We start from the raw sequence: 23,971 nt of genomic DNA, 5'->3' as shown, positions 1-23,971 counted from the left end.
AGTATTGGAGCCTCAGCTTCACAATCTGTCCTTCCAGTGAGCTCTCGGGGCTGATTTCCTTCAGAATGGATAGGGTTGATCTTCTTGTAGTCCATGAGACTCTCAGGAGTCTCCTCCAGCACCATAGTTCAAAAGCATTAATTCTTCGGCGATCAGCCTTCTTTATGGTCCAGCTCTCACTTGGTGTTGTGTATCACAGTCATGCAAAGCAGCAAGGCCAAAGGGGATACTTCACTGGAGCAAGTGCTCACCAGTGATGGGCGTGCAGAAATGCATCTGAGGGTGCAATGAATTTCCTTCACTAAGGCAATCACATAGGAGTACAGAGTCTTGGTATACTTCTTGCTTGGTATTCCAGCATAGCTATTTTATCAGTCAAACCTGTAATGATATGGAAAACTAGTTGTCCAGATACTTGAATGTTTCCATTGCAGTTGGTTCAACTGTATTTTAAGACCTCAAACAACTTTATCCTAACAAAGTAATAAATCTCCCCTGTTTAATATAACATTTTTATTTCCTCCAGGCACACTCTTTTCCCCAAAACAATCATTTAAAAAATCCCTTACTTATCTCCCTCCTACTACCTCTCTAGCTCTTAAGATGCCACTTTCAAGTAAAGGAAAAGGTCAGTGATAATTTTCCAATTTATCATAAGAAAAATAGTTGTAAATCATGCATTGTACACCATGTTCAACAGCGCTCTCTTTTACAACATATTAGTTCTGCTTGTCGCCATCGTCTGATTCTCTCCCACCCCCACCTCAGTTTTTTTCCTGTATTCCTCATGTTCTTTTTGGATCCCGTTAGAGGTCAAACAATCCCCGAGAAATTCATTCTCATCGCTGAAGATTAGCAGGGCGCACAAATGCTTCTGCTGCAGTTATCATTGAAAATAAAATCTCTAGCCCCGGTACGACTACATGAATGCAGCAGTCGACTGGCTACTTCCCATGCCTCCAAACAACTGTTCCATGGGGGAACAAGGAGAGTGAAATTCCATCCCACTTAGTGCTGTAGGGACTGCCCTATATATTTTTTTTTATTTCCTTACATTGTTATCCTGCCCTTTCTTTAAGGAGCTTGTGACAGCGCCTCTGGTTTGGCCAGGAGAGAGAGGGTGACTGGTTCAAGGACCTCAAGGGTTCAAGCCTCACTGGTGTCATAGCCAAAAACACATTTACCACATTGTGGCCATGTTCACACCATACTTTTAAGACATTATGATACCACTGTAAACAGTCAGAACTTTGCCCAAAGAATTCTGGTCCCCTATTCCCCTCACAATCCCCAGAATGGTTTAATAATCAATACTTCCTCACAAGGAACTCAGGAAATTGTAAAGCGGGATTTGAACTGGTGTTGTAGTCAAGGACATGGTGGTAACATTCATGCCATATGCTTAAAACACTATGATATCGCTTTAAATAGTCATAGCTCTTCAAAGAGTTCTAGCAGATGTAATTTGGTAAAGATGCTAAGAATTGTTAGGAGACCCTTTGTAAACAAACAAACAAAAGAAACAGAAGCTTTTCTTTTGGGAATTATGGGACCAGAGTTACCCTGCCTCAACTACTGCCGCAAGAATGACATTCGCCCAAAAATGGAAAGAAAAAGAAGTCCCGACGAAAGAAGAATGGCTATGGAAATGGATGGATTATGCAGAAATGGCGAAACTTACTGGAATAATAAGTAATCAAGACAACAAACCTTTTATTAAGAAATGGAAATCCTTTATTGAATATTTACAAACGAATTGTATACACATTAAGAAATTAGCAGGATTATTGTTAAAAACTTTCAGTTTCTAAAATATATATGAAATAGATGAGGAAAAGAATAAATAGAGTTAATTGGGATATTCAGAAGAAAGAAAAAGGGTAAATTCATGGACTCTCTGAAAGCGGGGAGGGAAGTCAAGGTTTGATATGTGAGAATTGTTTGTTTTGTTGTTGAATGATTATTTGTTATAAATGAAAATTATAAATAAAATTATTTTTTAAAAAAGAATTGTTATGAGACCCCTCTTGAACTCCCAAAACTGTGATTCCCAGATTGGTTTAACAATCAATTCCCCTTCCCAGAGTACTTTGAATTTCACTTGTGCGATAGGACTTCATTCCTCCTCTTCTGCTGCGTACCCCCTGAACCTGTTCTAGGGGTTCCCTAGATGCTCCAGAGCAGATTTGGGGAGGGTGTGGAGCAGACGTGGGGTAGGAGGGGGGCAAGGACCCATTCTGCAAACTGAAACCCTTCCACTGATGGGACCTGTTGTGATTGGATACCAACCCTAAAAACAAGCCAGACTCCACCCTCTGCCTGATTGTCCCCCAGATTTTCCCCAGATTTCATCTTTGAGAATTGCATTTGCTGCCATCAACAATTAGCACATACTAGGATTGTGAGGCATTGATATCTTAGTTAATTCACAGTCTAAGGCATCGCTGAGCAGCGGCCTATGATAATTAAACAATATATCCTATAGCGAGGTGTGTGCTGCTGATTAATAAATTACTTGATCCCCAGGTACGGAGAGTATGGCTCCAATCGATATCGTTGCCTAAAAGCTGCCGCTTAGAAATAGTGTAATAAAATGTAAATGAAATGCACTGGGATTTGCTGGTTTTAATTAAAGGGAATGATTAATTGATCATTCAAATCGTATTGATCTACAGCTTTTTTTAATTCCGAGCAATTTAATTTGTCAAATATAAGCTTGGATAACTGATGATTTGTACTCCTAAAAGCTGGAGCCTTTTAGTTGAGCGGCGCTGGAAACAGCCTTGCAGTTGGACCCAGGCCGCTCGGGATGCGGGTTTTATGGGACAGTCTGGGGATAAAGATACTTGCTGTACTGCTGATCTTCTTTTGTGTATTTCATTTTTATCGTTGCACCTGTTACCAGCTCCAACATAGACCTGGAACAAAGAGACCTGGCGTTTATATAGTGACTAATAAAAGGCCCACATTTATGATGGGTGGCGTGTATGTGGAGGGAAAGCGTATAGATTTGTCAAGAGGACCTCCCAGGGGCACAGAGTATCCTGTTGCACTCTGTGCATGGAGAGAGGCCACAGTCACACCGTGCAGTTAAAGTATTATGATGCCACTTTGAACAGTCGTGGCTTCCCACAATGACTCCTGGGAGCTGCAGTTTGTTAAGGGGTGCTGAAAGTTGTTAGCTCTTCCCCCCACAGAGCTACAGTTCTCAGAATTACAGGGAACTCTTCCAGGGAATTTATTGTTAAACTACTCTGGGAACTGTAGCTCTGTGAGGAGGAAGAGGGGTCTCCAAGCAACAGTCAGCACACTTAACAAACTACAGTTTCCAGGATTCCTTGGGGAAAGCCGCGACTGCTGAAAGTGGTATCCTAGTCTTCTAAATGTATGGTGTGAATGTGGCCATATCAAACCCATCTGTATTTTCATCGGAGAAATGCTGGAGAGTCTGGAATAGGCCAACCCCTATTTTCATCAGAGAAATGTTGGAGTGTATGCTGCAGTGAGGAGTAGATTCTGAGCTAGAAAACGGTTGCTTTGAGCTTCTTTCCAGCTTCCAGCTCCCCCCCCCCCCAAAAAAAGGAGAGAGAAACCAGTTCTAAAAATTGTCAACTGCTAATGTCTCCTGTAGTTTCAGAACCGGAATTCCTTCTTCAGGAGGAATCTAGAGTTAATTAAAAATGTAAATTCCTCTATTGGGAAAAGTGCATCACTTTTTCCATTCTGTTCTCTTATCATTTCCCCTATCTGATGCTGCCCCCTTCATGGATCACAGCCTTGCCGTGGTGAAGGGGCTTGAATAACTCAGAGAAGCTATGAACTTTGCCGAGCAGGGTACCCAAGATGGACAGGTCATAGTGGAGAGTTTTGACCAGTTTTGAGCCCTGAGTGCTCACTGGAAGGACAGATCCTGAAGCTGAGGCTCCAATACTTTGGCCACCTCATGAGAAGAGAAGACTCCCTGGAAAAGACCCTGATGTTGGGAAAGATGGAGGGCACAAGGAGAAGGGGACGACAGAGGATGAGATGGTTGGACAGTGTTCTCGAAGCTACAAACATGAGTTTGACCAAACTGCGGGAGGCAGTGGAAGACAGGAGTGCCTGGCGTGCCCTGGTCCATGGGGTCACGAAGAGTCGGACATGACTAAATGACTAAACAACAACAACAACAATCTGATGCTGCTGTTTCAGCACCACTGTGGTTTGCTGCCACCAAACCCCTCTTCCATTATGCATCTTCTTCCTGAGTTAATCACACAGGCAACCCTCAGTCAATCAGCATCACGTAGGCATGATGTCACAATCAGGACACAGCCAATCAACATCTGATGCAATATGCTCTGAATCAGGATTGGTGAATCTGCGGCCCGCCATCCGTTGTTGGGCTCCAGCCACCATTGGCCCTAGCTGGAGATGTAGTCCTGCAAAATCTGGTAGTTCACAGGTTTCACAACACAGGTGTGCACTGAGTAGAAGCGGCTCTCCATAAGGGGTTTCAGAAAGCAGTGTTTCCCAACACTCCCCAGTCCTGATATAAATCAAATAATAGATTAAGAACGTACTCCTTGCAAAACTAAGTTGCCACATTTTGGGCTGGGTCTTTCAAGACAGTTCTGCAAAGGTTAAGCTTTGCCAAACAGTTTGTTTCTTTTAAAAAGGAAAAGGAAAAGTTCTAAGCTGGTGAAAAGAGATAAAGCTGAATCGCTGACAGGAAGCCAGGGGAAAAGAAGGCATGCATCAATGAAGTTCTTTACAAATTGGAACCGTGGTCTCCTATCTACCTGAGCCCGGAGATCCAACTTCAAAAATGATTGTTGTGCCTTTTTAATGGAGTGTTAGCATTAGAAAAGTTCAAACTGCTTAAAGCAGCTGTCACCGAAAGCAAGTGAAAAGCTAATTTGCATGAATACAAACAACGCGAAAGGTATCAAAGCGAAGTGTTATGAATTAGTTGTGATACGTTTGCGATAATGACTTTGGCACCGGCAACCGCGCTGCACGTCCTCCCACCCCTCTCCCAGTTGTTGCTTCTGTCAGCTTTCATCCTTCCAAATATAATTTGTGGGGGTGGGAGTCTGGAAAGGTTAATTGAGCCAGACAATTAAATCATGTCAAGAGGACCAGGCGTTTCGAAGCCGCGTGCCATAACAGCGCATTATGTCACACAGAATCCTGATTGTGTAAGATGGGCACAGACCTGGGAATGTGTGTTGGAGGAGTGTCATATGGGGAACCCCAAGAGAAGGGGCAAAGGCGGCCCTCAAGGCCTCCCTACCTGGCCCTTGGAATGCTTTCCAGGCCACAACCTCTGTCCTCAGGCCACATCCCTCCCTTGCCCCGCTTTAACACCCTGAACGTTTTTGCCTGGCTGGAATGTGTCCTTGAAGGCTGACCTTGTCTCTTGCTTCCCTGGATAGTGGATGGAGGTGGTGTGGGTGAGTGGGTGGGTGTGGGTGTGTAGCAACAAGGTAGGGCTTTTTTTCAGCCAGAACTCATCGGAACTGAGTTCTGCCCCCTCTTTGGTGCATTCCAGCACCTCTTTGTAGTGCACCCACTGCTGTATAGCAGCATGGCCTCCAAATCTTTGTTTTGGAGCCTATGGGCTATGTGCCGCTCATGGCTTTGTGTTGGAGGCTGTGGGGCAGCGATGTTGTAATGCGTCTGCAGCGATGCCGGCACCTCTTTCTCTAGAAAAAAAAGTTGACAGTACCTCAAGGACCGCCTCTTCCCACATTAAATGGACCTTTGGCTTTTAACTTTGTCTTGTTTTTGTTTTGTTGCACGGGTGGCATGTTTCAATGTTCCTTTTGATGGTTTTAATATTTGTATGTGCTTGTCTTTTTTTTAAAAAAAAAACACAACTATGTCGCTTTGAGTTGCTGGGGAGAAAAAGTGGCTAATAAATTTAATGAATAAATAATAACAACAATACTGAACAGAGATATAATTTACACTTGTGCCACCCATCTTTGTTTCTGGCTCCACCAACCACATGGACTTCAGAAGGTCCACCAGAAGGGAATGTGGCCTTTGACCTATAAAATGTTCTCCGCCTCTGATACTGATTTAAAACAAACAAACAAAAATGATATGGGTGTCATCCACTTCAAGAGAATTAGGACTGTTTTAATTTGCCTGACATTTTTAGAAGGTAAAATTAAAATTCTTTGGTTTTCCGGGAGCAGTTTATGTGTTTTAAAAATAAAAAAATAGATTTACCAAGCTGAATGTTGTTCGATCACAAAAATAATAGCAGATTTGAATTCCTCACACCCAAATATATATTTCTAAGACCTCTCACTGAAGTACAGTGGTACCTCTGGTTAAGAACTTAATTCGTTCTGGAGGTCCGTTCTTAACCTGAAACTGTTTTTAACCTGAGGTACCACTTTAGCTAATGGGGCCTCCCGCCGCCGCCGCACGATTGCTGTTCTCATCCTGAAGCAAAGTTCTTAACCTGAGGTAATATTTCTGGGTTAGCGGAGTCTGTAACCTGAAGCATCTGTAACCTGAAGCATCTATAACCCGAGGTACCACTGTAATTTGCAAAAATTAAGTTTCACCTCCTAAAATGACACACTTTACTCTCCAGGATTTCAGCCACAGGGGTCTCTCCCAGCCCTGCCTGGAGACTGAACCTGGGAACTTTTGCATGCAAAATGGATAGTCTGCAGGTCCTGGAAGTTTGGGATAAAAATGGAATAAATAACATCTCCTGGCACAGGTGTGGGAGCCATTTCGGAAGTCATTACATGTGAATCACTCCTCTGAATTCTTCCCAGCCAACATCAGCCTCCAGCAAACCTCCAAACGGCACTTTCAATCCTTTGGAGTTTAAAACCGAAGTTTTGGGGATTTGGTGATAAGAAAAATAAAACGCTACGGGTAAAAAGGATACGTACCCTGTATGCACCTAGAGGCAGTTTGCTTATCAACAGCTCTCATATCATACTCCTCCAAGTGAGTTCCAGGGATCACCGAGGGAAACACTTAAAATAACTTTGGTGTATTGAGAGAGAAACCCTTTGTAGTTCAGGCTGCATTTGATGCTCAAAGGAAGCAAGGAAGAGGAGTAGGTACTGAGAAGAGGAGTGAGTTCTCAGGTCCTCTTGTAACTCGGCCTAAGGATGTACAACTGAAACATCTCCTCCCCCCATCCCTTTGCAGTTGTTTCTCCTTCATTGGATTAAATGGCTCTTCCAGACTGGGGGGTTTCTGTAGATGCGTTCTGCAACATATCACTGACTGTTAGCTGATTGTAGCTCAGGGGTAGAAGGTGCCAGACTGAATCCCAGGCATCTCCATGTAGGACTGAGAACTTTCCTTGTTTGTCTTCTTCTTTGGCATTCACTCGTAGCTGAATAAGATTGTCTTCCATGAGCACAGTCTTAACAGTGTGTCCTTAGGTGACTGTGGAGGCCAATTCTGGATCCATACCTCCTTCCACAATGGGGACATAGGTTTCCGGGTAGAAGTTGACCATGGTGAGGGTTTGCCAAACATGTATTCCTCTTAGTTCGTTTCTCCCTTTCGTCCTGAGTTCGAGTGTCTTCAAAGTCCATGACACCTTGGGTAAAGGCTGTTCTCCAATTGGAGAACTCGCAGGCCAGTGTTCCCCAATTGTTGGTGTTTATACTACATTTTTTTAGATTTGCATTGAGTGAGTCTTTAAACCTCTTTTGTTGACCACCAGCATTACACTTTCCATTTTTTAATTTGGAATAGAGTGGTTGCTTTGGAAGACAATAATCAGGCATCCGAGCAACATGACCAGTCCAATGAAGTTGATGTTGAAGAATCATTGCTTCGACACTGGTGATCTTTGCTTCTTCCAGCACACTGACATTAGTGTAGACAGTACTGAGCAAATGAACCAGTGGTCTGATTCAGTAGAAGACTTCTTTCTATGCTCCTAAAATGAGAGAATCGGAAATCAACTGATTCACCCATCTTTAGTCCAGCAGCACCTTGAATTCCTCAGTCCCCACCCATGTGAACTGCTTGCTCCATTTCTTTACTACCTGGGGAGTCACAGCCACTCTCCTTTTGCAGAGGTGGGTGTGTTTGCAGTTCCCCTGGCACAGCCCAGACCTCGAAGAATTCAATCAAGACAAGTGATCCCCTACAAAAGAGGGAAGAGCTCAAAAAGCATTTCCACGCAGGTGTTTTTGAAGAGTAAGTTACTTGAGCGTGAGTTAAAAGGAGAAGGAAATGAAAACCATTAAAATGGCACAAATATCACCGATCCCAGCTACGGATCTTATCAAGCCTTCACAAGAATGGCCGGACGGACAAAAGATACAATAGGAGACGCACAAGACCTCATCATATTTAGAGGGGGGGGGTGATCAGAACACTCACAAAAGCTGCCCAACCATGCAAGAGCCAGAGGCAAGATAATAATTGCCTCAAGCAGCTTCAAAGATTGTTCAACCAGGCAGACACCAAAGGCTAAATAAAGTCGCCCCAAGCAGCATCAAAGACAGCTGTAAGAATGTCAATTGAAGAGTGAGAGGGGAAGGAATATGCTTTTTTCGAATCTTCCCACACTCTGAAAAATGCAAGTTCAGAGTTACTTTCTCTTAAGGACGCCTGGCGTTTCTTATTTTATGTCCGCCTTCTCTCTCCCTCTGTCTCCTCTGCCTGCCTGACTGTCTCTCTCCTTCCCTCCGCCCTCCCTTCCAGGCAACCAGAGTCCATCTAGTGTAGTGGTAATCAAGATGGGCTGTACCACCACCCCCTGGGTGGGGCAGTGGAATTAATGGGTGGAGTGCTAACAGGCAAGGGGGTGGCAGACAGATGCAAGAGATCCAAACGACTACCAGACTTTGATAAGTTGGAATCTCTGGAACAAGTTCATCAATTTTGTTGAATTAATTCAACTGAATAGTTTCAATTGGACTTTTAGTAAACATGCAATTAATAGTTGCTGCTTTGAATCTCATTGTGTTACGATCTTCCTTGGTGGGTTGTGCAAGCCACTGTTCTGAATCATGCTTCCATTAGGGTGGGATAGAGGGCAGTGGGGTGAGTGTATGGAACCAAGGGGGCAATGACACCAAAAAGTTTGGAAACCACTGATCTAGTGCCTCCATCTCCAACTTGGTGCCCACCAGATCTTGTTCACCTACAGCTCTGCCATCAATAATATTACTACCGTCAAGTAAGGTCCATGGAGTCAGGACCCAAGATGGGGCCTTATTGGTGATGGCACCCTTATGATGGAACAACCTCCCCCCCCCCGATATACAGCTGGCAATGACACTCATTTATTTCTTTGGTACCAGATGAAAATGTCTTCTTTTCTCTGGGCTTTTGGGGGTGAAGTCTCCTAAAGGCACTGGCCTGTACTGAGAAGAGGAAGGCAATATGGTGTATAATCATCGCTGTTCAAATGTTTTTGATCGATGTCATACTGTGCTGTATTTTATTGCTGTGACCTGCCACCTGCCCTGAGATTGCTTGATGATGAAAGGCAGGATATAGGTGTTTCTTTAAATAAAAAAAGGGGAATAAATAAAGGGTGGCAAGCTCGGGGGAGCCATTTTGGCTTAGCATTAGGTTTGCTTGTTTTTTTGTTTTTGGTTTTTTTTGAGCAGAGCAGGTTTCAAGTAACACAACCATTGATTCCCAATGAGCGCACTTATTTAAAGCATTTTTTTCCACCCCTTTCTTCATCCAAAAGGGATCTCAGAATGGCTTACAGGTGATCAATAAAAACAAGGCAGTCCTGCATGCAGACTTACAATCTAAAAGACACAAAATGTAAAAAAGAAAAGGGGGGTGCTCCTCATCTCCCCCCCCCCTTGACAATTGAGGGACAGGAGGCGCTCTTTAGAGATGGTTTCTCATCACAGCTAATAAAGTGGTCCTGCTTTCAACCTCTCCAACGGTGGACATTGGGGGTCTCAATTTGGGTGGAGCCCTGTGCCATGCCCACATCGGGCACCCTTGCCTCTCACGCTCCATTCTAAAGCATAATTGTGGCATCCCCTGCAGCACCCTGAGACTCAGCACCCAGTGCAGCTGAACTGGTCACATTCCCCGAAATCCACCTCTGACCTCTTCTTGCGCTGCAGCCTGTTTCCAGGCAGCAGTTGATGAAGGAAACAGCCTGATGGAACTGACACCTCACTAGAGCCAATGGTCTGACCCTGCTTCCTTGCTCAGTATTTCAGGTTTGGCTTACCGCAGCTAAACTCATAGTTCTCTATCTAGCTCTGTCTTATTCCAAATTTAACATTCAACTGTTGTTTCTAGCCATGTCAACTAAATTACAAATTGACAAATCACTGGCTCCAGATGGCAACCAACCAACAGTCAACAGTTCTTTAGTAACTAAAAAGTTAAGTTCTTCTTCTTCTTCTTCTTCTTCTTCTTCTTCTTCTTCTTCTTCTTCTTCTTCTTCTTCTTCTCCTCCTCCTCCTCCTCCTCCTCCTCCTCCTCCTCCTCCTCCTCCTCCTTCTTCTTCTTCTCCTCTCTCTCTCTCTCTCTCTCTCTGTCTCTCTCTCTTTTACACACACACAGTAACCTGTCCCTAAGATCAGCCTCCATAATTGAGGACTAGAAAGCAACCAATATAACACAAACATTTAAAAGGGGATAGAGAGGGGAAATCTCTGGGAAATGACAGGACTGTTCACTAAATATCACTCCTGGGAAAACTCATGGAAAACATTGTTAAAGACAGAATTATGACGCATGCAGAAGAACAAGTCTTGCTGAAGCAGAACCAGCATGGCTTTTGCCAGTGTGGTGTAATGGTTAGAGTGTCAGACTAAGAACTGGCAGACCAGGGTTCAAATCCCCACTCAGCCATGAAGCTCATGGGTCACTTTGGGCCAGTCACTGTCTCTCAGCCTAACCTACCTCCAGAAAGAGGAAACATGTACATCACTTTGAGCTCCCTGGAGGAAGGTGGGATATAAACATAATAATAATTTAAAAAAATATATTCACTGACTTTTCAGACTTATTTAAGGTACCAACAAGCATATAGAGAGAGGTGGTTCCAGTCAATATTGTACACTTAGATTTTTTTTAATTAAAAAGCTTTGGTGAAATTCCTCACCAAAAACTCCTGAGAAACTTAACAGTCATGGGACAAGAGGACAGGTCCTTCAGTGAATTAGTAACTGGTTGAGGAGCTGGAAGTGGAGCATATGAATAACTGGACACTTCTCCCAATGTAGAAAGTAGAGTTCCCCCAAGGAGCCACGCCATGGAGAAAGAAGATATGGAGAGTTTTGTATCCCTCTTTTATAATGCTAGAGCCCAGGGCAAAGCAATGAAGCTGAACGTTGGAAGATTTAGGACAGGGGAAAAGGAAGTACTTCTTCACACAGCCGATATGTAGTTAAAATGTGGAATTCCCTCCCACAATATGTAGCGATGGCTATCAGCTTGGATGGTGGTAAAAGAGGATTAAAAAAAACACCATGGAATATAGATGGCTACTAGGGGACGCGGGTGGCATTGTGGGTTAAACCACAGAGCCTAGGACTTGCTGATCAGAAGGTCGGTGGTTCGAATCCCTGCAACGGGGTGAGCTCCCGTTGCTTGGTCCCTGCTCCTGCCAACCTAGCAGTTCGAAAGCACATCAAAGTGCAAGTAGATAAATAGGTACCGCTCCGGCGGGAAGGTAAACGGCGTTTCCATGCGCTGCTCTGGTTTGCCAGAAGCGGCTTAGTCATGCTGGCCACATGACCCAGAAGCTGTCTGCAGACAAACGCTGGCTCCCTCGGCCCATAGAGCGAGATGAGCGCCGCAAGCCCAGAGTCGGTCATGACTGGACCTAATGGTCAGGGGTACCTTTACCTTTACCTATGATGGCTCTGTTCTGTCTTCTATTTATTTCTTTGTCAGCTGCTAGGAATCACAAGTGGTGAGAAGGCTTCCTTCAGGCCCTGTAAGAAGAGGATGCTGAGCTCTATAGCTCTTTCGTCTGATCCAGCACAGCTCTTCATATATTCTGTTATGGCATTCCATGGGATGAAGAGAGCTGTCCAGCCACTAAGGACAAAAAGTCCATTTGTTGAGCCAAGCAAGGCACAACCACAAGGGCTTAATTTGCACTAATCAAGTCAGCACAAGTCATCACAATAGCCTGCAGTGAGAGCAGCCAGCTGGCATCAGGGAACAAGGAGACCTCTTGCCCCGATGCCGAGACCCACACTCTTTCTTTATATTAGTTGCTTCTGTGACCACAGACACCAGAAGTTTACAAGTGCATTATTTGGTCATACACACACACACACACACACACACACACACACACACCTTTTCTGCTGTTCATAAATCAGCATAATCACCCATAACTTCACTAGCAAAAAAAAAAAGCAAAAAGCAAAAATAAGGCACCAGCTTTCCTCCACAGCCTTAAATAATAAATGCAATTAAACCGAGTGCACTGGCGAACTGCCTCAAGACCTGAAGAAGCAATTAAAAATAAATCAACCACCTCTAACAAAAATAACAATAATTTGCAGAAGCTGTTGTCTCCACAGCTTGAAACAGAGGCAATATATTGAAGCAAAATTAATGCAATAAACACTTGTCTTCATTAGAAAAAAAAGGGAGGCTAGAAAATATTTCCATAGCTGGTAAAAGTGAAAGAAATAATGATTTTGGGCCGCGGAATGGAGAGAGAAATGTATTCTGACTTAGGGCAGTGGTAGTCAAATTCCTTCCTTCTGGGTGTCCTTTCAACATGGACCTGAAGAAGTTGCTGTGTATGCTGGGATGTCTTATTGGGATAAGAACCCTGCCCTGTATGTTATTTTAATATTTATTTGTTTACAGCAGCTGGATGTGGTGAAGGCAGTTACAAAGTAGGTTGCAAAGATCCATAAGAAGACAGTCCCTCAGCTTCTAATAAAAAAAGCACAACACAAAAGCAATGGGGAAGGAGGCCTAAGAAAGCAAACATTCTCACCATACATGGCTGAATCTACACAGATATTAAAAAATGCTGTGCAAATGCTTTTTTTAAAAAAAACAACACACCACATTTTAAAATATACATGGAATTTGCCATTAGCTCGTCAGTGCCATCCAGTGTCACATTTGTATAATATATTTAAAACACACTTAAAACGTTATATTTGCAGCTGTGTAGCCGAGTCCCAGGTATGGTGTGAAGAAACCCGGGAAGAATCATGGGAGCTGTAGTTTGTTAAGGATGCTGAGAGTTGTTAGCAGACCCCCTTATTCCACTAGCAGAGCTACAATTTGCTGAGTGGTTTAACAAATCCCTCTTCACAGGGAACTCTGAGAAATGTAGCTCTGGGAGGGGAGCAGGGGGTCTCCTAAGGCCATGATGCATTCGTTTCCATCTTATATGAAGACCCAGAAAGAGCAATGCATCTCTGGATAAGAAAACAGCAAACCTACTAAGAGCAGAACAAAGTGTAAAACATACATAGCATCACAGAAGGCGTATCACGTGTGTCTGCTTAAAAATGCTCAGAGCAGTTTGACCAACAATTCTTCATTGTTAATTAAAGATCTAGTTAACTGAAAATCCAACATAGGGGCAGCTGGTAATTACATTACCTTAATATTTATTTTCAATATTATACCCCTCCCCCAAAAAAGGTAATTCAGCAGTACTCTTTAAATTGTAAAATTGTTCCATGCCTTTGGATCAATCAATCCCCAAATTGTCGGTATAATGAGTTCCTTTTAATAGGAAGGAGCTCATTAATTAGCATGCTGATTGCACAAAAACATATTTTAAGCCAACACAAAAAGGCTCCTGTAGAGTCTGTCTTCTTCCACCTGCCCATGGGGTGAAGAATTCTAATTAAAACAAAACAAATAAAATGGAACATTTTGTACTTCTCTGGTCTGCTCTGACGTATTAGTGGAAAAGTTCTGCCCTCTTTACAAATGCTGCATTTTCTTCAGTATGCATCCTTATAAAAGAGATCATGTCCCCAAGGCCATTGGCACATCCAGGGCAGCATAGCATCGTAAAAGCTGTACAGCCTGAGTCCAGTGTGGTATAGTGGTTGGACCATTGGCCTAGGATGGGCATAGCCAGTGTGGTGCCTTCCGAGGGTTGCTGGACTCCAAATCCCATCGGGCTCAGTAAGCACAATCAATGATCCAGGATGTACAGGAATTGTAGATGAGAAACATCTGGAAAACCTCACACTGGCTACTCCCATCCTAGGCCAACATGGGCCCATCTAGTCCTGCTCTCACTGTGGCCTGAGACTAGAACTTAACCACATTCCCACCATGGATTTAAAGCACCATGACACCAATTTAAACAGTTGCGGCTTCCCCCAAGGAATTCTGGAAGCTGTTATTTGCTAACGAGGTTGCTGAGAGTTGTTAGACCCCAATTCCCCACCCAGAGCCGCAATTTCCAGAGTGGTTGAACAACCAATCCCTCTTCCCAGGGAACTATGAGAGAGTGGGGCAAAGGAGTCACCTCCAGGGGCTGAGGTCTCTTTGGGGTCCCCAATAAAATATTTGAGGGGGCCAGGGCCCCCCAAAGCTGATGAGCATTGCCATTCAAATCGTGTGTCTTTTGATCTGTTATGTGGGGTGGAGCACTCTTGGAGGGGGTGGGAATAGATGAGGGAGAGAGAGGGAAAGATAGGCAGAGAGAGAATGAGAATATATTTATAGAAAGTAGGTAAAGGGACCCCTGACCATTAGGTCCAGTCGTGACCGACTCTGGGGTTGCGGCACTCATCTCGCTTCCGGGTCATGTGGCCAGCATAACTAAGCCGCTTCTGGCGAACCAGAGCAGCGCACGGAGACGCCGTTTACCTTCCCGCCAGAGCAGTACCTATTTATCTACTTGCACTTTGACGTGCTTTCAAACTGCTAGGTGGGCAGGATCAGGGACCGAGCAACGGGAGCTCACCCTGTCATGGGGATTCGAACCGCCGACCTTCTGATCGGCAAATCCTAGGCTCTGTGGTTTAACCCACAGCACCACCCACGTCCCATTTATAGAACATAGAGGACATCTATACAATACCTTTTGACCAAGGAGCTCAGGTTGGTGAACATGGTTCTTCCCGTCCTCATTTCATCCCTGTAACAACAAAGTGCAGTAAATTAGGCTAAGAGAAAGTGACTGGTCCATGGTACACTACGTAGCCTTCATGGCTGAGTGAGGATTTGAACCCAGGTCTCCAAGGTAAGGAAGATCAAGAAATGGGTAGAGAAACATCCTGTTTACTTTCAGAATATCAAAGTAAAGTTAAAAACATTAAGTGTGAAATCCTTCTTATTTTAACCCCACCTTCTGATGGGTTTTCTTCCTTACTGTTTGTTCAAATGTTAGGAGGGCACAGAATGTTCGTGTTAGAAGAAAAGAAAGAAAGAAAGAAAGAAAGAAAGAAAGAGAGAGAGAATGGAATTATTGTACATTTTATTTAATTCACTCCCCCTGCAGATACTAATTTAATTCATTTTAATTGGTTTGAGGAATGTCTTTGAGCGCCAATATTGTGCTCAAAAGCACCAGCAGGGGCCCCCAATGGGACTTGCACCTGTAGTTGAAATCAAAAGATAAGAGAGAGAAGAAACAGCTCCTTGCTGAGGAGAACTGAGGGAATGGGGTGGGGTGGGCGGGAATGCCCCTTCAAAAGAGGTACATTTCCTTCCCCTTTATATTGCAAAGCAATAAAAGGAAATAAATTTGTGTTCCAAATCTTGGCCGTATCTTAAGGTCATTATATAAGGATGTAATCTCAGCGAGGAGATTTCTGTGAAGTTGTGAAGGCTGAGTGGGGGGGGGGGGGGAGGATGTAAAAAGTGGGATTAGAATATCACAAGGAGAATGAGGTGAAGGGGGTGGGGGTGGTAAATGTCAGGATGGAACAAACCTGTGTACTTATTTTCCAATTTTCGTCTCAACATGAGACCCCAGCATGGCGTTAAGTTTTGACACAAAAGAAGCACAACTTTACTGGTCAGGAGCAACTGAGGGAAGGAATTAAATTTTGTAAAGCGGTTGGGGTAGGGGGGGAGCGTTCTCCAGCAGGCGTTTTTCTTTTTCACCATGCTAGTCCAGCAAAGTATATATGATTGTGTGGCTCTCCTATCTGAATTATGCACTACAAGTGGAATATACATTGTTGTGGGCTGCATTCAGTTCACCTGCGAGGACAATCACCCGGACGTGATACACCCAAAGGCATTCCTAGCAGGAGAATGGCTGGTTCCCACACTGCACTATAGATTTAGAGCAGTTTAGAAAAACCTAGCTGGAAAAGGCTTTCTCCCTCTCTCATAACATCAAAACCTGAGACATCCAAGGAAAACAGTACAGTGGTACCTTGGTTCTCAAACTTAATCTGTTCTGGAAGTCTGTTCCAAAACCAAAGCGTTCCAAAACCAAGGCGTGCTTTCCCATACAAAGTAATGCAAAATGGATTAATCCATTCCAGACTTTTTTAAAAAAATCCCTAAAACAGCAATATAACATGAGTTTTACTATCTCACGGGACCATTGATCCATGGAATGAAAGCAATAATCAATGTACTGTACTATAAAATAAATAGTATTGTAGAAGATAAAAAATAAAATTATTATTATTTTCTTACCTGCATTGATGATAGTCATTGTTTGGACGGGGGGCTTTTATCCATTTCCGCAGACACACAATCAGTGTCGCTGAACTGGGTTCCACACAGTCACAAAAACAAATTAACCAGAAAAGCCTCAAAAACACAAAATAAATAGCAAAAACAAAAACACCAAACTTTATCCATTTTGGAAGTCCGTTTGACTTCCAAAATGTTCGAAAACCAAGGTGCAGCTTCTGATTGGTGCAGGTGCCCAGAAAACAATAGCCGACAGCTGCATCAGACTTTAAGCTTCCAAAAAATGTTCAAAAACCGGAGCACTTACTTCCAAGTTTTTGGCACTTGAGTACCAAGGCATTTGAGTACCAAGGCGTTTGAGAACCAAGGCACCACTGTACGTTGGAAGATTTAGGATGGGGGAAATAAAGAGCTGATGACCACCAACTTGGATGGCTTTGAAGATTAGACCAATTCATGGAGGAGAGGGCTGTCGATGGCTACTATCCATTATGACTATGCTCTGCCTCCACAGCTGGAGGCAGCAATGCTTCTGAATACCAGTTGCTGGAAACTGCACAGGGGGAGAGCACTTTTGTGCTCTGGTCCTGCATATGGGTTTCCCAATAGAGGCATTACTAGGCCACTGTAAGAACAGGATGCTAGACTAGATGGGCCATTAGCCTTATCCAGCTGTATGTTCCCAAGATTGTAGCCACAACATGGTAGGGAGGGTGATTTGTTGCTTTCCCAGTCTTGGGAGAATTCTTGGGGGTGGATATGCAACACTATGGACATATTTTGCAAATATGTGTCATTTTTCTGTGTGAGGAGAAGCCACACAGAAGTTGAAGAAGCCAAAATCAGGGGGGAAACCCCTCAGCCAAAATCAATCAGAAGAAACATTATAACATGGGCAGAGGGCTCAGTCCATATATAGTGCACTGCACACCAAAAACCCTGTTTGCATCCTGGTAAGTACATTGATCTCACCGTTTTGTCTTTCTTCAGGCCACCATATTTGATGAAAACGGGTCAAATAGCAAGCACCCATGTGAAGTTTTCCATGCATTTAGTTGACAGGGGGGAAACCCCTCAGATATTATTATGCTGATAATGACTATTTTTGTAATACTGAAATAATGGAAGTGTTGTTATTGTTTGCCGATTCTCCAGCTAACACTGTATTAATCTTGTCTGTGTTTAATACAGTACTGGGATATCACAGCAAACAGCTCATTGCCTCTTAGATACATTGACACGAAGGCCAGTAGGCTGATAGCATAATCTCTCAGATGCAGTTTAGGCAGATCTCTTTCTCTCTCGCTCTCTCAAACACACACACACACATTTGTACCTTGCAAATCCTTCCTTCCCTCTTCCTCCTAAAAAGAAAAGTATTATCATATCTGAATGGTGGACACTTTCTTCCATTAATGAGACGTCATGAGTCCTTGTCATGATTTGGCATATAAATTCTTCACTTGCCAGCTTCCGGGATGAACACCAAATTTACAAAACAACAGCAGCAACACTTTGAAAGATAATAACCTATTTAAACAGTCGGTATTCTGATCTAAGCAGTTTGTGAATGAGAAGCCTTAGCAAATCAGTAAAAACAAGGGGGAAAAGGTGAGCCGCTTCCATGGCGCTCAAAAAATTGGCTTGTTTTTACACCTCCTTCGGCATCGTCACATCTTTTCTTCCATTTTCCCTTTTAATGTAACTGTATGTTCTGTAAATATTGTTGGGGCTGACAAGAACATCAATTCATGTTATTCATAAAGCAATTCAGGATTCCTGCCATGAATAGCAAGCAGGAGGAACAATCACTTGCATATTTTTTATTCTTTTTTTAATTCTTTCTTTTGCATAAAGAAAATGCTTGCACTACTGAAGTTTAGCAGGCGCATAATGCACAGGGGGAAAGGAACATCTTTAGCGTTACTTCATATGCAGAGAGCTGGGCCCTTACAGTTCTTGGTATTATTATTCCCCATTTGCTGTTCTAAATGTTTGTTTGAAAATAATCATTTGGGGGGAACGGGAATAGCTTCTTTTGGAATGGAACTGTCAAAGGAAGAGATGGAGAGGGCCACAGAGGAGGAGCAATATGAGTGCAGTAAACCTTCAGATGTAATGTATCAGGAAATCTTGTTCACAAAAGGGCTGTAAATGGGTGTGAGGATGAGGGAACAGTGGAACAAGGAACTGAGTGAAGCAGAGCTCTCAGAAACGACAGTGTATGTGCTGGGCCCCAGCTCACCATGCAAGCGCTTCATGATCTCTTAGCTGTTTTTGATGCATCCCCTCCAAGGATGTGAAGGATTCAAAGCACTGAGCTGCTTCCATTAGACACTGTAGAAAAAAGAATTGGAAAGACATTTCTCTATCCCTCCCTCTTCTTCCCTCCCTCCCTTTCATTCCTGATTTTTGCTACATGCAACTTGCTGCATTCACTCTCTGTGAAATAAATAAAAACATATGCCTTTAATATTTGTTTACTTACAGCATCTATGCTGTCCTCTTGCAAAAATGTGGATGTTTGTCAACACTGTACACAATATTGCGCTTTAGGACAAATTTGTAGTACAGTGCTGACAGGTTTTCTGGATTTGTGGGTTTTTGTTTTTTTTTAAAAAAAAATTGTGCGGAACTGAATTTAAGATTAAAATAAATGAGAAATTGAAATCGACAGATTTGTCTGTCCCTGCACAGCCTCACCAGATTACACTGGCACTGAAAAGACGTGTGCACAAGTGCAGATGGAGTTTTTTTCTCTCCCTTCTCCACCATCAGGTTTAAAAGGTTTAAAAACAACAACAACAACGGTTTCCAGTGAATCGGAAAACTGTTTTCAGGACACTCTCCAAACTTACTGGAGCTGCAGAACTCAGAGTTTCAGAGCACAGGAAGGCAATTCAAACAGCTCACTGTCTCTGACTCCCACAGATTCATGAAGTCGTTTTTTGGATAGTTGAAAGAAAAAAGCCAAAGGATCTGGTGGAACACTGGATCTTTCTCTATCACAGTGTAGATGGTTAGGAGACCATTGTTGGCCAATAAGGTATAGCTGCTGAAAAAAGCAATATATATAAAATTTAATGTCCCCAAAGAGTTAGGTGTTAAGCCTTCAAAAACATGCCATTTTTACTTAAATGAAATTTCTTCTCCATTATTTATTGGTGTGAGTCCTTGATTACCAGATTAAAGTGACAAAATATTTGGAAGCATTAAATCTACCTAATTATAGGTGTGCTTGGACCTTATCTCGGTTCAGAGATTTCAGGTACCCTTTTTGATATATGTTTAGGTCCTTGTGGGACTGGAGAAGCTGAACCTGGCATATTAGTCTTATTAAACTGTTTTACACAGAGATTAGATCAAAGTTACTATCCGATTCAAGGAAATCCTTGAATGAGTTTATTGGATGTTTACTTACTGCAAATATTAGGTGGGGGATTTTGCAAACTCAGAGAAATTTTGATTTGGTGTTTTTAAACATCATTCTGTTTGTACCTTGCTGCTGTATGATTGCAATGCATCTTTTATTTATATCTGATCCTGGATGGCGAAAGGACAGACACGCCCATCTACCTTATCCTTCAAGACCAACATGGTTACAAATACTGAATTCTCTTGGCATCACCTCTGCTGCTGTTTGGCTTCCAGGCTGAAAACTTCTTAGGACTCCTGACATTTTGTTGGCAGCAGTGTGAAAAACTGCAAAGCTGTTCAAAGGGGAGTGGGGGTGGGAAGCAACAACCACGATGATGATGATGGTGTTGTGTGTGTTTGTGTGTGTGTGTGTGTGTGTGTGTCTTTGGTGAGATTGCACTGAATAATGTATTCATTCTAGGCCGTCATCACTTTCATAGAGGCACTGGGCAGAATTTGCTGAAGTTTAAGAAGATGTAATGTAAAACTTTGATTCAGCTGCAAGAGGAGTTGTACTGAACCCTCTCCTGGTAAACAAAAAGCCAGGTCAAGCTCCATGTGTTTGTTTGTTTTCTTGTTGCATTTATATCCCACCTTTTTATACAAGGAGCTCAATGTGGCATGCATGGTTCTCCCCTTCCTGATTTAATCTCTGCAACAGCCCAGTGGCTCTCCAAAAAAACCCCATTTGTTTGCAACTGCATCATTAGATGCAAAATAGGAACACAGGGTGCTGCCTTATATTGAGTCAGGCCACTGGTCCACCTTGCTCACTATTGCCTTCACTGACTGGCTGTGGCTCTTTGGGGTTTCAAGCAGAGCGCATCACTAGCCCTACCTGGAAATGCCAGGGATTGAATATGGGACCTTTTACGTACGGCTCAGCACTACAAGGTGAAGATGGCCTGCAACTCCTAACTAGACTTAGGCAAATGTCTTCAGTTGCTCTGACTCGGTAGTGAATCCCTGCTCCATCCTCCCACATACATGAACATCTGAAGAGTCTGCTGGGTCCAGCCAGGGGCCTATTTGGTCCAGCATCCTGTTCAAGCAGATGCCCGTGGGAACGCAGCAAGCAGAACATGAGAACAAGAGCCCTCTCTCCCTCCAGTGGTTCCCATCAAATGGTATTCAGAAGCATTGCTGCTTCCAGCTGTGGAGGCAGAACATAGCCATCAGGGCTAGTAGCCGTCAATAGCCTTCTCCTCCTGAATTTGTCCAATACGACTCCTCTAAAGTCATCTAAGTTAATGCCCATCACTGCCTCCTATGTGAGTGAGTTCCATGGTTTGCTTATGTGCTGTGTGGAGTCCCCCCGACCTCCGCCTTATCATCCAACATCCAGCTTCATTGAATGTCCATGCGTTAGGAGAGAGGGAGAAAAACTTTTCCCTGTCCATTTTCTCCATGCTGTGCATCATTTTAGAAACTTACATCCTGTTGCTTCATCCTTGCCTGTTCTCTGAACTTCAAACCATTAATTCCTGAAACCATAACACCTTGTAGTAGTAGTAGTAGTAGTAGTAGTAATAGTAATAATAATAATAATAATAATAATAATAATAATAATAATAATAATACTAATTTATTATTTATACCCCCGCCCATCTCTCTGGGTTTCCCCAGCCGCTCTGGGCACACCCAATTGAATATTAAAAACACAATACAGCATTAAACATTAAAAACTTCCCTAAACAGGGCCGTCTTCAGTTGTTTTTTAAAAAGTAAAATAGTTGTTTATTGCCTTGACATCTGCTGGGAGGGCATTCCACAGGACAGGCGCCACTATCGAGAAGGCCCTCTGCCTGGTTCCCTGTAACCTCACTTCTCACAGTGAGGGAACTGCCAGAAGGCCCTCGGCGCTGGACCTCAGTGTCCAGGCTGAATGATGGGGGTGGAGACGCTCCTTCAGGTATACAGGACCGAGGCCGTTTTGGGCTTTAAAGGTCAGCACCAACACCTTGAATTGTGCTCGGAAACATACTTGAGAAGAACTTCTCTTTCCCCCGTTTGCCAGGCTACTAAGGCTAAATCAAGAGGACAGGAAACAAGCAACCTGCATAACACACACACACACACACACACACACACACACGGACACCCCTAGGTATTTCAGCTATGTTAATTTGTGTCAACAGAGCATTCAAAGGAACAATTTTATCCAGCACACAACTAGGAGAAGATTTTCTCCCCATCACTTTGGTTAGATCAAGATAGCTGAGCATACAATTTCAAACCATTTAATTCCTTGAAGCATGTGGAGTGAACAAGCTATTCTTACATTAGAAAACGGGTGAGAGTCAACAGAGAAAAAGGTGTTAGATGTGCATTGTTTTGTGTTTATGTGTCCCGCCGAACACCCTTTCCACCAGGTGGCAGTCAAGAATCCTTGTCCATGATTCCAGATCTTGGGAACTGTCTTCATATTTGCATCAGTGGTAAGCTACTGTGGTGTAGTGGTTAGAGTGTTGGACTAGAAACTGGGAGAGACTAGCCTCCACTTTGCCCTGAAACTCAGCGGGTGACCTTGGGGGCCAGTCACTGCTTCTTAGCCTAATCCACCTCACAAGGTTGTTGTGGAGATTAAAGGAAGAGGAGGAGAACCATGTCCACCACTTTGAGCTTCTTGGATGAAAAGGTGGGATATAACCTAAATAAATAGATAAATAGATGATAGATTGATAGGTAGATAGATAGATCCACTCAGAGTATTTTTGCCCACTAAGAGTAATATGAGCAAAGCTAGTGGAGAAGATTGCTGCCTTTGTTTGAATAGAGTGTTGTAATAAATATCCCTGCAATAATAAGCAAAGAAGCAGAAAGCCAGTATTGCTGATGGATTGTGCAGTAATTTATACCCACTGGAGTCGACCTTAGTTGACTCCCATTGTTTGCATGCCACTATTTTCCCTGACAGCCTTCCTAAACCTCTAGCGCATTTGACTAAGAGGAAATTCAGCAATTACTCCTTTTTCCTGACATGCAGGTCCAATGACTGGGGAAGTCAGTGTGGGCCAGTGATTTGAGCATTGGGCTTGAACTGTGGAGACCTAGGTTCAAATCCTCTCTCTGCCACGAAGCTCACTGGACAACCACGGGCCAATCACGGTGTCTCCGCCTGACCTTCCTCACAGAGTGTTTGTGAAGATAACATGGGGGAAGGAGTATTATGCATGCCTCTGTTGGGAATCACAGGTGGGCAGAGTGCTCTTGCTCTCATGTCTTGCTTGTGGGATTCCCATTGGGGCATCTGGTTGGCCACTGTGAAAACAGGATGCTGGACTAGGTGAGCCATTGGCCTGATCCAGCAGGCTCTCTGATGTCCTTAGGTATTGGGGCTGTGCATTCAGTCCTGACAAATCCTGGGTCCCAAACTGAATTGGAACGCTTCTGGATTCCTGCCCCCAAATGGTCATAGCTGGCAACGTTTCCCTTTTTTAAAGGTAAATTCCCTTATTCCGAATAGGATTCCTCGCAAGAAAAGGGAAAAGTTGACAGCTATGCAAATGGTAGCAACTCTATATGTTCTGTTCTGTCCAGTAGTGTCACCAGGATCCTTACCGTTTTGGTTCCTCCCCCCGCCCCATGACCCCTGAAGTTTTGAATTTTATTGATATTGATGCTGCATTTTATGTTGTATTTTTTTGCTGTTTTGTGCTGTTTTTAAGTCACATTTTAATCAATGTTTTATATTTGCTGTTAGCCGCCCTGAGCCCAGTTTTTAAACTGGGAAGGGCGGGGTATAAATAAAAAATTATTATTATTTATTATTACTCTCTCTTCCTCTCCTCCACATTCCTGTTCATCCTAATGCCAGATCCTTTTTAAAATTTAAATTTGCACGTTGGTCATGACTTGATATGTAGCTAGCCCTGCTTTTCAGATGAAAATCATATTGTGGATAGACGTAATTAAAATTCAATGCATCACGCTGGTGGCAGTGCTGTACACGAAAAGAGGACGTCGGCCTTGCCCTCAGGCT

Source organism: Podarcis liolepis (assembly GCF_965112155.1).
Source record: "Podarcis liolepis genome assembly, chromosome: 7".
NCBI lineage: Eukaryota > Metazoa > Chordata > Lepidosauria > Squamata > Lacertidae > Podarcis > Podarcis liolepis.
Note: the sequence above shows the minus strand (reverse complement) of the source record.